The sequence below is a fragment of the Ostrea edulis genome, chromosome 2 (genome assembly GCF_947568905.1).
Source record: "Ostrea edulis chromosome 2, xbOstEdul1.1, whole genome shotgun sequence".
NCBI classification, from domain to species: domain Eukaryota; kingdom Metazoa; phylum Mollusca; class Bivalvia; order Ostreida; family Ostreidae; genus Ostrea; species Ostrea edulis.
In genome coordinates this window covers 55,160,394-55,172,893 of record NC_079165.1, presented here as the reverse complement: position 1 = coordinate 55,172,893, position 12,500 = coordinate 55,160,394, and the positions used below count along the sequence as shown (strand labels likewise).

At 35.3% G+C, this 12,500-nt stretch overlaps 1 pseudogene; it reads right to left on the bottom strand.

Moving 5' to 3' along the window:
- LOC125679376 (uncharacterized) overlaps positions 1-12,500 on the bottom strand; it is a 52,821-nt pseudogene that overhangs the window by 18,002 nt on the left and 22,319 nt on the right.

Below are 12,500 nucleotides of genomic sequence, written 5' to 3'. Positions count from 1 at the left end.
ATCATTTGAGTCACCATCTTGTGACGCAGGATCATAAAATATATATGTCTTGATGCAGTAAGCTTCCTTAATTATTAACAAATGGCAATGTTTCCTATGTATCATTATAAAACAAAGTGCACCACCACGGCACATGATACACCCGTCAGATGTTTATTCATTGTAAACAGGTAAGAGTGCATGACATAAAATCATGTCCACCTTAATTGGCACAAAGATTGCACCAATATCTTTGCTTTTAGGTCTGAGGTAAAATCAAAATAATTCCTTGTCAATATATCTCTTGAATTGTTCAAATAACTACAATATTCCAAAACATATTTTCATTTCATTACATACAATCAACTCTCGATAAACCGTAACCTTTTGTTCTTTTGAATTTATGGCGCTAAAAACAAATTTGGCGATTAATTGAATTTCTGCCATCGTGGGGAGAAAGAGTTACTTTTCTTGTATATGTAAGAGTTATCTTTCCTTTATGTACAAACTTAATAAAAATTATCTCGTATATATATTTCCAAATTTTCTAGCATGATTTTAATAGTTTTATCAATAATAAGACTTCATTTCAAAACAATACTCATACAAGACACATATACACAGTATGTTTCAAGTTATTTATAAACCATGTCCAGTGTCGGTATTTAGTGCAACGCATGGCTGTTTCCTGGTAGGTGAGCCGTCATCAACTGCACGAAGATCAACGAGTATTTCACCCTTTGCAGCCAAAATATCACCCATTGTCCTCCTTTTATGGACTTTTCCCACAAAACAGTAGAATAATTGGAGATTTCCTGTTATGTACATTTCATATGGTTTCCGTGGTATGTAATAATTTGCTTGTTTTCTTAGAAATTCAACAGAAATCTCTTTTGTGGCGAAGCCATAGCTAAACTGAAATATTTTTCAATGAAGTAAAAACAAGACTATAGTTCATATTAAGTTATGATCTAGTTTATTTAATACTGGGTTTCTTCTGCCCAGGTGTACGCCGGAGATCGATAATGACCAATTTCCCACATCACTGATCACGTGCACGCATGGTGGTTTATCGAGATAATTAACACTTTGATATAGACTTTGTACTAAAAATACCGTGGCAAATGGCGATAGCAAATATGGCGTTTTAACGAGAATTTTAAGTAATAGAAAAAACGTTCTTAGAAAAAAGCAGCGTTATAACGAAAATGGCGATGAATTGAGTGCCGATAATTCAAGAATTAACTGTATAATTAGATAATTTTTTTCACATGGTATGAATGACCTATTTTGAGTTGTACAAAGATTATACGCATTAATTAATCTTTAACTGGACAGATGTTAATTTAACTCTCATCAAAATGATCTTTGAATCTCCAGCTGAACTCTGAAACACCATGCATGGCTTACTCCCAAGGGGCTAATGGAGGTCCAAGGTAAAATCAAAATTATTCCTTGTAATGTGTTTATTGCACATTGTAATGACTTGTCAATCTATCTCTTGAATTGTTCAAATAACTACCGAAATATTCCAAAACATATGTTCATTTTTTTTAAAAACATATATTTAGATAATTTCTTTCACATGGTATGAGTCACTTACTTTGGGTTGTACAAAGATTATACTCATTAATTAATTTTTAACTGCATAGATATAATTTAGTTCTTATCAAAATGATCTTTGGATCTCCAGCTGCACTCTGAAATACCATGGCTTACTCCAAAGGGACTAATAGAATCTTAAATGGACAATTCCTCTGTCTGTTCTGTGATGTGCTGGTTAAGCCTTTGCAAATTTTGTAGTACAGTACTGCATATATTTATATCATTAATGTTAGAAACAAAATAAGCATTCATATTGTTACGGGGCTACATTTTATGAAGAAGAAAAATGTGTATTTCTTGATGTAAACTCTCTAACATATGTAGCGATTATCTCCCTTTAAACAATACTTACCATTTTAAAAGATTTTAAGCAACAATTCACATTTCTATACAGATGCACAAATAGACAATGTTTCTTGATTCTAGGACTCATATCTACCTGAGCCCCAAAAAGGGTTATGCCATATATGGCCATATCATCTTAATTAAAGGTCACAGTGACCTTGATTTAGGGCACGACAAACTTTCATCTCAAGATGCAGCAACTGACCAAGTCTGTTGATTCTAAACCAAACAATTGTCCAGTTACGAGTCGGACAGGATTTTGCCATATTGTCTTAATCAAAGGTCACAATGACCTAACTTTAAAGTGCGACCCACCCTCTACCCATGATGTATCAGCTGATAAAATTCGATGATTTTGGGTCTCATAGTATTTAAGTTACGAGCCAGACACGAAGCGGGAGGGACAGACGGACACGATCACCATACCATTATACATCCTGTCTAAAGACAGTCGTATAAAAAGCACCAGTATTCTACCAACCTTGTGCTGCAAGGGGACTTTTGTTTCTGATTGGTAACAAGCCTTTCAAGCTGTCCTCTCTCAGATGCATATAGAAGAATCAAAGGGAGGGTGTAATCAAAACACAGGCGAAGTCCATCCACCATCTCCTTACACAGGGGAATACTGTAAAGCAAGGCATGCAGAAGTCAAAATTTACACAGGGAGTTACTGTAAAGCAAGGTATGCAGACGCCAATAAAATTTCTCTTTATTCTATTCATACTATACATGTAGCATACACATACATTTTTTGTAATTCATAAATGGTGTCATCAACTACATGCATGTCTCTGGATTGCAAAAAACCAATCATCCACTCACATTCACCTGTGGGTGCCTAATATCATACCTACAGTCACTCACTTTGCAACCATAGATCTTTGATGATTACTTATTTAAACAAGAGGCCAACAGGCCTTAACGGTCATCTGAGTACCATAGCCCACACATAGACCTGTCAGGGAGTCTCACATTTGCATTTAAGCCTCATTCTGGAGTCTTTTGTGCACAGTTTCATGATCTTTCTAAATATGTTTTCAATTCCCATTCAATTACAATAGAAGGAAAGATGAAGTTTGAAGCATATAAATCAGCCCTTATTCATTTGCAGATTTTCTAAGATTATATACATTTTCACTAGAGAACCGTAATGGTCCCACCCTAGGGCCTAAACCCCTAATCCAAGGGCCATGATTCTCAATCTTCATGACATCATGGCCATATTGGCCCACTCTAGTGACTGAACCCTTGACAAAGGGGCCATGCATTTCACAATTTTGGTATAGGGCCTCATGAACATCATAACCATGCATTTGGTTTTTATCCCACATGTAAGGGAGCAGAGAAAAAGATTTTTGAAAAGTTGGCATTTTATTGCAGCGGTTTTGGCCCACCCATGAAGGCATGGCAATGGACGAAGACCAACGAAAATAGGTCACCTGATGTTGGAATAAAAATAAATCTGAACTAGTGGGTATTGTTTTTACAAAAAAAACAACAGATGTCTCTCCTTCAAAGTTTGATTGTCTAATAACCGTGGCAACAATAATGAGTGCAAGTGTAAGAGGCAATAGCAACGGCTTGCATCAATATTACACCTAAGAATGGTGTATTGATGTTAAAGGGTTAACAAGTTACTTGAGAAATGAACATATTTTTTGCCTATTTCTTGAATCATATTGACCAACACGACATCATTAGTTAAAGAGAGACATGATTTTGATTTGCTTCAGAAATGGGTCAAGATAAAAAAAAAAATGCATTTAACCATGATCTCATCTCGTCTTAATGTCTGCTTTCCAAGGAATGGATCATGGTAAAAAAAAAATTGGTACAGTACATCTTGTCTTAAATCTGCCTTCCATGTTGTAAGTTTGAAAACCTAATGTCAAAGGGTTCTCAGGTTATGGTATGGACTATACTTTGATTTAAAAGAGTGACCTTGACAATGTAAGTAGGTCAAGGTAAAAAATGTTGGTGATGTGCACCCCATCCTCAATATTGCCTTTCCATATTACAAGTTTGCAGTCTTGATGTCAAACAAATCTTAGTTATGAAATAATCAAGTTTTTTTAAACATGACATTGAATGAAGAAATGGGTCATGGTCAAAAATTTTGGTACAGTACATCTTGTCTTAATATCTGATTTCTAAGTTGTATGTTTGAAATCCTAATGTCAAATAGTTCTCAGGTTATAGTCTTGATGTAAAAGAGTGACCTTGACACTGTTAGTGAATGAAGGTCAAAAATGTTTGTGGTGTGCACCCCTCTTCCATATACAAAGTTTAAAGTTTTAATGTCAAACGGTTGTCAAGTCAGCTTTTGGCCAGGAATATATTTTGACTTTAAAAAAATTGACCTTGACTTTATAAATGGGTCAAGGTAAAAAAAAATTGGTGGAATTCCCCCTTTCCTCATTCCCCCTTCTCATATTCTAAGTTTGAAGTCTTAATGTCAAAGCGTTCTACAGTTATGGTCAATTAATGTTTTTTTTTAATTTGACCTTGAATGAAGAAAGGGGTCAAGGTAAAAAAATTTGGTGCACTCTTCCATATCATCTCTCCATATTCCAAGTATGAAGTTATAATGTCAAACGGTTGTCAAGTCAGCTTTTGGTCTGGACTATATTTTGACATAAAAATTGACCTTCATTTTATAAATGGGTCAAGGTAAAAAATTGTGGTGGAATTCCCCCTTCTCATATTCTAAGTTTGAAGTCTTAATGTCAAAGGGTTCTAAAGTTATGGTCTATTCATGTTTTTCTTAATTTGATCTTGAATGAAGAAAGGGGTCAAGGTCAAAATTTTTGGTGCAGTGCACCTTGTATCTATGTCCTCTTGCCACGTTCCAAGTTTGAAATCATAATGTCAAAGTGTTCTCAGCTATTGGCCTGGACTATATGTTGACGTAAAAGATTGACCTTGACTTTATAAGTGGGTAAAGGTCAAAAGTTTTGGGGGCGGGCACCCCTCCTCCATACCATCTCCTTATGTTTCAAGTTTGAAATCTTAAAGTCAAAGGGTTCTCTAGTTGGGGCCTGGACAAAATTTGGTTGAAGAAGAATAATATGAAGAAAAATGACAAAAACAATATGTCTCCCCTTTGAAGGGGAGACATAATTAAAAAAACAAAATTTGAGATTGCGGTGGTGTGACAATCCTAATACTGACAGCAGTAAGATCTGTACCATGTGTCATGTAGCGCTACACCCGCTATTGCTGGTACTTTGTATTTTCTTACCAGTAATACAATTTACAGAATTAATAGCATTCATGGATATCTAATTGAGTTATTGAATAACAACCGATTTGTTACACTTTTGAAATTTTTTTTAATTGTAATAAAACATTGATCATTTGAATGAAAGAAATACATGTATCAAAACTTTGCCTCATGTTACATCCCTAGTGTGTTATTTTGCGGTGAAAAGATCTATTTTCCTATATTGAGCTTTGTAATTTTCTTATCTATGACTTTTAATGTTATTTTTTTCATCCAACTGTAATAATGCAACTTATATGGCATAATTCACAGGTACAACCTTTTATATTCGGGAAGAAGGGCAAACTTGAAACAGGGAAAACTATTCTAAAGAAGGGAAAACTTAGCTATTCACCGATTGACAGAGGCAGATAATTAGAATTAGTGGTTGATAGGCGTATTAGAGTCTAAAATATTTCGGACAACTAAGTTTTTCATCCAGACAAATAAAAGTACCAGTTTAATTTCCCGAAGGGCAAGTGAGATGAAAAGTTAATGTCTATCCCTGAAAATCTAATATTCAGTTAAATGCCCTCGAAAGTGCTATACTGATAAAAGACTTTACATAATGTAATATATGTAACATTAACATGATATGACTACTTTAGACCCATCCAAAATTCAAAACCCTTGGGTTGCCATATTCATAATATTGGTACATCCTTTTCTGCTTTTCCTAAATATGCATTTAGTTTTCAACTGTATCAGCAAACTTAAAGATCTTTCAAATGATAAGACAGCAATCATCATAATAATTTTGGCTCAACCTTGGAACCAAACCCTTACCCCTTTGGATTGTGAAATTTATAATTTTGGTAAAGGACTATCTACTCCTTCTAAATATCTACATAGTTTCAATTTAGTATCAATAGCATTAAAGACATCATTTAAATGTTACATCACTATGTTTTTAGTTTTTCTTACACATGTGAAGTTGTAGAGATGTTTGAAAATAGGTTGTTGACAGTTTTGTCTCACCCCTTAGACCCCGGGGGTGCAGGAGTCCAGAAATTTACAATTTATGTCCCTCTTGTCCCAAAGATGCTTCATACCAAATTTGAAAAGAATTGGAATGGTAGTTATCAAGAAGTTAAAAATGTTCAATTGTTAACACACAATGGACAATAACAGATGCAGATCAATACGCAACTTCCGAGATATCAGCTCTTCTGTGATAGAGGTACGTTCAGTGTTCTGTTGAATGCTTGGGTGGGTACAAAATGTATACATATACTATAGACTAGCTATGTTAATACGGATAAAATGAAAGTGTAAATTTTGTTTACATCAGTCGTTGGTATACCTTAAACTGATCATTTGATTGAATTAGGCCATTAAATTAAATATTAAATTATTTCTTAATTCCTCTTCTGCACGAGTGATATTTTAATCAAAGAAAAATCATGATTATCGATTTTTGTTTGAGCTATTTTATTACAGTGGAACCCCGTTATTACGTTCCCCCTTTATTACGTTAGTCCGCATATTACGTTGGAATTTCAAAGCACAAAACCATTTCTTAACAAACCTATATAAAATAGACCTCGTTATTACGTTGTCCTAAAATGCCGGGACTCGGTATTACGTTGTAAAAATTCCGACAAAAACGTAATAAACCCCTAATTATTCAATAATGATTCTCAAAATAATAAGCCATTCACACCTTGACTGCCCGAGGCAGTCACCACGTAAATTTCCTGGTCTGTTTGGGGATTAGAGACGCTCGACTGATCACGCTTCGATAGATCTAGTGACATCAATACAGGTGAATACCCCGTATAGAAGCCAGTGATAAACAATTAAATAATGTTTATTTAGAAATTGTACTCTATGAAATTTACTTCATTTTACATATTTTGATAATCAAAGAAATAATTTTTCAACCACCTGCGTGTTCAGCATAGTGTGATTACCTTCGCTATTAAAAGTCTATTCACGGACAGTTTTGGTACCAAACAAGAAAGATTTATCGTAGCAATGTTACAACCACTTGGGTAACTGCTTGGACATAGGTGACTAAAGGTGTTCAATTAAAAAAATTGTTCGTTGTTTGGACATGCAGCTTGGGTGTTCGTAACTCTCGTCCATACATACACCAATCTATCGGCCGACTCGTGCACGGCATTTACTTCAGTGAATATTTTAAAATCCCTTGATGCGCACGTGATTTTAGTGCCATCATTTAGCGTTATAAATGAAATCTTCGTGCATCAATATATTTTTTTTTATGTGGATTGCGCTTAAATTGTTCTCCGTGCATGTTTATCGTTGGTGAGAAGTGTGTAAGTGTTGGGTATCGTGTGCGTTTTGTGTCTATAGTTTTTTTTTTTTGGGTGGGATTTTTTTATTGTGTTGTGTATTGTGTAATTAGAGAACTTAATAAAAACGATGTTTTGTTATTTTTTTTAAATACGAATGTTGAATACGAACCGGAACGAGTTATTGAGAGAAATTTACATGAACGCATTGTTTTAAAGTTGAACAAAATGGCGGTCCAAACGAATGCAGAAAAAGCAACGTTTATCAAAACATCCTTATGTATCCTACACCGAAATAAAGAAAAGGGATAAGAACATGAAGAATTACGGACATTAAAGATAAGATGTAAATAAAACAAAGTATCATATTCTTTTAAACAAAGAAACAGTAAAGATATATTCACACACCCCTTCACGGAGTACCAACGGACGATATACAATTTCCAAATGATAATTTTAACGGATTTCACTGGGAACGTTTATTACGTTGACCCCGGTATTACGTTATTTTATCGTGACAAAATGGAAAACGTAATACCGGGTTCCACTGTATTAAATACTAATAAACTAACTAATATTGTGTGTCCCTGCAGTTTGGGTGGCTGCATGATGTCCGATAATCAGCCTTTAGACAATATATCAAGGCAGCGATAAACATTTGTGGTATCACACCGGTAATTATTTTCACTATATATTACTATAGAGGGGAAAAAATCATTAAAAATCAGTTTACAAAATTGATGCCGAATAACGCAGTCAGACACGTTCTATGTTACCTATCTCGTCTACCGACACCAGAAAAACAACACCCTACGCGGCATTTTCGAAAAAAAATTACCCACAAACAAGACTACCCTCAAATCCACGTGTTTTTCACATGTGTGTAAACAGCCGGAGTGCACCTCAGGAAGTAGCCTCAGCTACCAACAGCAAATAGTTCCTTTATATACACTTGATTATTTCTACAAATTACACAAAATTTCCTAATCAGGGGTACAAAAATTAAGAGAAAAGAAGTTCATTTTGATTGGACAATTACCGGTGTGATACCTTGTACCCACTGCGTGTAGACGATAATATGTTTTGCGTCTCACTGACCGTAAGAGTTCCACAAAGGGAAAGAACTACTGGGCAATTCAGAAATTGCGTATTGCAATAGGTCACCTGAGTTTACTTAAGTGACCTAAAAATGAAGAGGAAAAACAAGAATAATTAGAACTGAGCAAAAACAGTCTCCAAACTTCATTTGGGGGGACTTCATAAATATCGCTACTTGGCAACAGAAGACAGAATAGGAATTGATGCACAAAATTTGTGATTTCTTTGAATATGATACAACTTCCAAGAACTGTTTTTGTCAGCAGACCTTATGGCAATCTGATACGAGTTTTTAAAAAATATGCCATTATAAGCTGCACTATTTAAATATTTTCAGTGAAATTTTAAACATTTTTAATTAAATGCTACAAAGATGAGCACTAAGACAGCCAAGATGTTATGCGGATACATATCATGTGACTTACTTTCTTTCCACAGGTACAAAGGTTGAACCCTCTTTGTTTTGAACACTACTTTTTGCTGAATGACTAAAAAGCACATTAACACAGAAAGATTTGACAAATTCCTCCAATATGGATATAATGTTAGGCTGCGCTGGTAAGTTCAACACCTAAAATAAAGAACAAACTTTGTTAAAATTCTAAGCAAAATCTGCTTAGTCTCACATATTGTGCTTAGATTTAGCATCTATTTGATCATGTTTTCTTTATCACAATCTATTGATTGTGGGTTCCATTTAGACTTGCTCAAGTCTCTATGTTGTTTTTATTACATTATCATTTCATCCAAATTTTACTGTGTTTCTCTGCTCTCTACCATACTTAATGTCACCAAACATCGATGTTTGGTATTATCAAAAGTATTAAAGAGAGCACTGATTATTAAACATAGAGACTTGAGCAAGTCTAGGTTCCATTATGCATGTATCATAGTATTGATACCTTTGTTAATCAAATTACATCATCTTTTAAATAAAGTTTGGAAACATAGTTTTTACTCTGTTTCTTCTTCTTATTATTAAGGTCTTCCATTTTTGATGGAAAACCTTTCTGTTACATTGTTTCTCCTTATCCCCCCCCCCCCCCCCCCCCCCCCCCCCCCCCCCCACAAATGGATGATTTCTCAAAGATGAAGTCAGTGGCATACTAATTAGTTGTTCACAAGCTATTTTACATCCTCCATCCCTCTTAGATCCACTATAACTTTTAGGAAAATAATTTGATCCTCCTGTCCCACCAATATGAACATCTACAAATGGCAATGAAGCATTGTACAAAGTTTCAAGTCTATCCGATAAGCCATATAGGAAGAAGTGTTCACAAGATTTTGTGACAGACAGAAAGTGCAAAAACAATATGTCTTGTAAGAGTTCACGTACTTGGAGGGGTGCAGGACGGGTCGGGATTTACCTTATGCCACGCATCCGAACTGTTGATAGGTCTAATTCACTTAAAGTTACAAATTGCATAAATATTTCTTTTGGTTGTGTTATAATATAGCAGAGATATTTTGTTATTCAATACATCAGAGGAATTTCGTGCTATGAAAGTTGCCGACATAATGGGATAAATGTTTACCGTTATCAGCAGACAGTGTCTGTAACCTGTTAAAAAATGCTTACTATGGAATCATCATTGTTTGGGGGGGATTGATGTTCGTGGATTTCATGGGTCACTCTTACCCACGAATTTAAGTGTCCTCGAATGTTTTCTTAAACCAAGTAGAGTTATCTTTCTTAGTGACATTGCATTGCTTACGCACGAAATTACATCCCCATGAACTAGCAAAATTTTGCTTATCCACAAACACTGGCCGCCACGAATTACAATGATTCCACAGTATTATCAGCATGTAAAATATAAATTTCAAATGCGAGTTTTGTTTCCTTCAAGCGATCTACTCTTAAGAAAAATAATTTTTTGGGCAAAATAAAGACATTTTTACCATCAAGTGCAACACTAAAATATTGTTTCCTTGATTGTATTTCACCCATTACATGTATATGTATTAGAGTTTTAACACTCAGAATTCATAAATCCACAAAAATATCAAAATTGCACTGAAAGTAACGTTTGTCATGAATATTGAATCAATGCATACATTCTGAAAAGTTCATAATGATTACTCCAAAAATCAAATTTTAATGAAGTTTTAAATAGGCCTTATGAAATTTAAATGACAGGAACTACTTTTTGATCATTGAGTGTAGAGTGAAAATTGAAATTGATCAGATTATGTATTTACAGTGTATCTACCGTCGGATAAATATGCAGCACTATAGTACATGTAATTATATTACAGAAAAAATAATAAAGGTTTGGAAATGGTTGAAATAGAGAATCTAGGATGATTTCTGGGCATCTGTCTTACTCTGTGAGAAGAATGACATGATGGGAGATTGAGGGGACGCCAATCTTATCTACCGTGTTCCTAATTTTCGCCTTCCCTCAGAGGCGGGATTGAGAGGGAAGCCAATCTTCATTATGGTGCTCCTATAATTATCGCTCACACTCTCTATTTGGGTAATCATTGATGTTATAAGAATAAAACAAGAGATGTTTGTAAAACACATATGACACCCATGGTGCAAAATTGAAAAGGGTTCTACACACACACACACATCATTTAATTGAGAGTAGTATCATCAATTCAAAATATTGAGCAGACAATATCTTCCTATGTCAAGAGTGGATTGACCATATGACCTAAAAATCAATAGGGGTCATCAATTCCTGAAGATGTACCAGTGTACCAAGTTTGATGTCTGTCAAGCAAAGGGTTCTCAAGATATTGAACGTACAGTATATTCCTATGTCCAATTTGACCCTTGACTTTTGACCATGTGACCTTAAAATAATTAGTAGTCATCTTCTCCTGATGATGTACCAGTGTACCAAGTTTGATGTCTGTCAAGCAAAGGGTTCTCAAGATATTGAGCGGACAGTATATTCCTATGTACAGTTTAACCCTTGACCTTTGACCACGCGACCTCAAAATCAATAAGTGTCATCTTCTCCTGAAGATGTACCAGTGTACCAAGTTTAATGTCTGTCAAGCAAAGGGTTCTCAAGATATGGAGCAGACAGTATATTCCAATGTCCAGTTTGACCCTTGACCTTTGACCATGTGATCTGAAAATCAATAGGGGTCGTCTTCTCCTGAAGACGTACCAGTGTACCACGTTTGATGTCTGTCAAGCAAAGGGTTCTCAAGATATTGAATGGACAGTATATTCCTATGTCCAGTTTGACCCTTGACCTTTAAACATGTGACCTCAAAATAAATAGGGGTAATTTTCTCCTGAAGATGTACCAGTGTACCAAGTTTGATGTCTGTCAAGCGAAAGGTTATCAAAATATTGAACGGACAGTATATTCCTGTTTAGTGTGACCCTTAACCTTTGACCATGTGACCTCAAAATCAATAGTGGTCGTCTTCTCCTGAAGTCGTATCAGTGTACCAAGTTTGATGTCTGTCAAGAAAAGGGTTCTCAAGATACTGAGCAGACAGAATATTCCCATGTCAAGTTTGACCCTTGACCTTTGACCATGTGACCTCAAAATCAATAGGGGTCATCTTCTCTTGAAGATGTACCAGTGTATCAAGTTTGATGTCTGTCAAGCAAAGGGTTCTCGAGATATTTGACAGACAGTATATTCCTATGTCCAGTTTGACCCTTGACCTTTGACCATGTGACCTCAAAATCAATGGGGGTCATCTTCTTCTGAAGATGTACTGGCGTACCAAGTTTGATGTCTGTCAAGCAAAGGGTTCTCTAGACGTTGAATGGTCAGTATATTCCTATGCCCAGTTTGACCCTTGACCTTTGACCATATGACCTCAAAATCAATAGGGGTCATCTACTCCTTAGGATGTACCAGTGTGCCAAGTTTGATGTCTTTCAAGCAAAGGGTTCTCAAGATATTGAGCGGACATTATATTCCTATGTCCAGAGTAGATTGACCCTTGACCTTTGGACTGAAAAACAATAA